The following is a 3,433-nucleotide window of genomic DNA, read 5'->3' as shown; positions in this document are numbered from 1 at the left end:
ATCCTTCTAAAATTGGGTCAGCAGCATCTCAAGTCTTTCACAATGTCATAACGCAGGAAGCTGTTGTAACTTCACTTTACATTGTCCAATCTGCCTGAAACTTCACATACATCAAAAAAGTCCAGATCTGGAGACATCAACACACCTATATTGAATCATGGTCATAGCGCCACCTATTGGCAGCCGGAAGTCAGCCTTATGGGACAAACATCTAAATTTACATGACATTTTTACAGTATGGTCTACACATCATACACATCAACATAACGTATTATTAGTGTTTGTTCTCTAGTGCAACACAGTAAACAGAGAAAGTGTTACAGGCCACCGGCATCCTGCCACTACACCCAACGTGCTGTGAGGGGCGAGGACCCGTTCATTGCTACTTGCAACTTTAATTATGGAATTGTTGCCCACAACACCTAAAAATAAAGTGCCTTCCCTAGCTTTTAGTGATCTGAAGTAAAGATTCTTTTATTTATTTTTTAAATCCACTGATTAGATAAATATAAAAATAAAAATTTTAATGTTATTGATGTTTTTTCACTAGTGCTTATTGGCGGTTTTCCACTGCGTGGTATCTACTCGACTCGCCTCGGCTCTACTCGCTTTTTTGGTTTTCCATTACGAAAAAAAGTCCCGGGACCTGCTACCAAGTACTTTTTTTAGTACTACCTCAGTCGAGGTTCCAAGCGAGCCGAGGCATACCAAAAGGTGACGTGAAACCTGCAGCCCGCTGGTTGGTCGGAGAGAATCGTCACTTATGACTGCGTTGGGCAAACAAGAGTGCGGAGTGGTTTCCGAACCAACGGGACATTTAAAAACAATCTAGCCCGACACCGACAGATTATCCACTCTCTGCACTATTCTCACTTTTCAACTGTTCGGCTACTAGCGGCTTCTTGCGTTTCCAATATTGCACATGTTACTTTAAAAAAACAAGACAAAATATAACAAAATTTTTTATTTAGCTTTTCAAGTAGCGCATCAAACCTTCCCAAACTTCCCGGTCTTCTTCCTCTGCACCCTGTGACAGTGTCCCTGTCGGCTCTGCTGGCCCAGATGCATCCCAGTCGTTGTCACAAGCCTCTCCGTAACTCTCATAAAGATTATACGAAGTCCAGTAGATCAGAACCAGAGATCTCACCGGTCGGACATCGCCCACCAGACGGTCTGCGGCGGCGATTTTGCAAAGCGTGAATGCTCTGAAACACAAACAGTACACAGCAGACATGTTGGTGTGTAATCGTGGTTGCTAAAGTTCATGTACTTTATATAGCGTATAGTAAATACTGACTGCGACGCTGTACACATGCAAATGTTAGCTGACGTTACCAGGAAACGTAACTTACCCTTTTGTGTCGGCGAACAACCGTCATGTCGACGTCTGAACTCCGTCAGAATTCCCAAACTCCTGTTTTTTTTAGCGGTGATTTTTGTTGCTTCCTTCAGCTTCTTTTGAAGCAAAACATTTCTTCTGGCCGCGGCGAGTAGCCGACGTGCTGTTGTGAGTCGCGCGGAAAATTACGTCATCACGCTTAGCTATAGTGACCAGCCACGCTGAGGCGCTACTCAATCTGCAATGGAAAACGAACAGATAATGGGCCGAGACGAGCCGAGCCAAGCCGAGGCGAGCCGAGGCAAGCTGTTACCAGCAGTGGAAAAACGCCATTTGACTCAACTTTATGTTGACCTCACTGTCTTTATTGAGTTTTGGGACTATATAAGCCTCTGAATGAACTGTGTTGGCCAATCAAGACACCGTATTATAATTCATCCGGCATCAAAGCAGTGACCCTCCCAAGCTGACAGAATTATATTCAAAACTGGTCCACACAGGAAAATTATTAAAGCAAAGAGGTGAAGGCAAAAACTAAGACAGGGACAGGCTGCGTCAGACCTCCACACCTTGCTTCAAGTCAGACACCTCTGGCTGCTTGCTTGCGTCAAAGGCCCGCGGCAACCATGAAGTATGTTACCACGTTGTCAAGGCCACTTTGAGCTGTCCAGTAAGCTCCAACTTCTACTGTACTTTTACCCCCAACCTCCATTCACCTCCGTGGATCATCCTCCCTAGGTTCTGCTTTTCAAACTGCTTCCTCACTATTCCATCTGTATCCTCCTTCTTCCAGTATGCCAGTAACCAAGACAGATGAAACCAAGTGCTGCCATCCATCACCATTTAAAAAACATTGACTGGATTTCCACATCATGCTGTTATTAGGAGGCCTGAGATACATCCTGCCAACATTTATCTATTAAAACTCCATTAGTCCTCGTCTTTCCGATGCCCTGTCTGCTCAACCCGGATCTTCTGTGGCATAGATACCACATTAAGATCCATCTAAAGTATATCTAGATATTAATGTTACTGTTTCATGACGTTCATTTAAACTAGCCATTATGAGTGCTCAAGTAATACTGCTCTGGTGGACCACACCCAGGCTAATTGATGCTAAAAAACATGAGAACAAAACAGGATAGTGCAACACTGATGTATGATATTGGCTAATTTGTTGAATGGTATCAAATTGATTTGTGTTGTTAGTGTCTAACACCGAAAAACTAAGAATGCACCTCTTTCAACGGGCCATTAGGATGGTGAACTCTGACCCCTATGGAGGTATGTGTATATATATAAATTGTATATATAAGTATCATATAAGTTCACATTTTCATTGATATATAGTGAAAAATGTTATTGTAGTTGTCATTAAATTCAAGCTCAGTCAGCTCACATGGAACAGATTTATTATGTAAATACAAATCTACAAAGCTAACATTTGACATCTTTGACAATAAACCTAATTCCCCCAAAACTGGAGGGAAATTATCACAATCACCACAATCCATCTGCAGCAGATAATTCTTAGGCATATTAAACTCATAAAAACAATGCAGTATAAGCCATTAGTGCAACTTAATACAGAAGTAATGACACAATGAAACAGAAGCTCAGCAGTTATGATATAAGTGATATGTTGATATGAAGAATAGTAACGCAAGCTGTCACTTAAACCCATTGCTCTCATATTTATGTAATGCTCAGAAGAATATGAAATGTGTGGAGAAAATGTTACAAAACCCATACTGAGCTCCCCATGATGCCAATATTACAGAAATATAATTATGTGAATGGGCTATGTGCAGTCATGCTTACAGCCCCAAAGCCAATATACAATATTATTTTCTACAAGAGATCTGGTTTGCAATGAGCCCTCAAAACAACAGCCACAAGCCAGCAACGATGAGTAACGCACACAATTCTGCCCCTAGAATTAATAATAGGCTACTCAGACAAGTGTTCATATTTCACCACTATGCTTATCAAAAGCATGAAAACATCAACATGTAGGCCTAAGTGCCAAACACCAAGCAAAAGAAAATAATGTCACTGTCAGCCAAGAATTTAATTTAGCCTACAATTAATACC

Source organism: Etheostoma spectabile, chromosome 8, assembly GCF_008692095.1.
Source record: "Etheostoma spectabile isolate EspeVRDwgs_2016 chromosome 8, UIUC_Espe_1.0, whole genome shotgun sequence".
Lineage (NCBI taxonomy): Eukaryota > Metazoa > Chordata > Actinopteri > Perciformes > Percidae > Etheostoma > Etheostoma spectabile.
Note: the sequence above shows the minus strand (reverse complement) of the source record.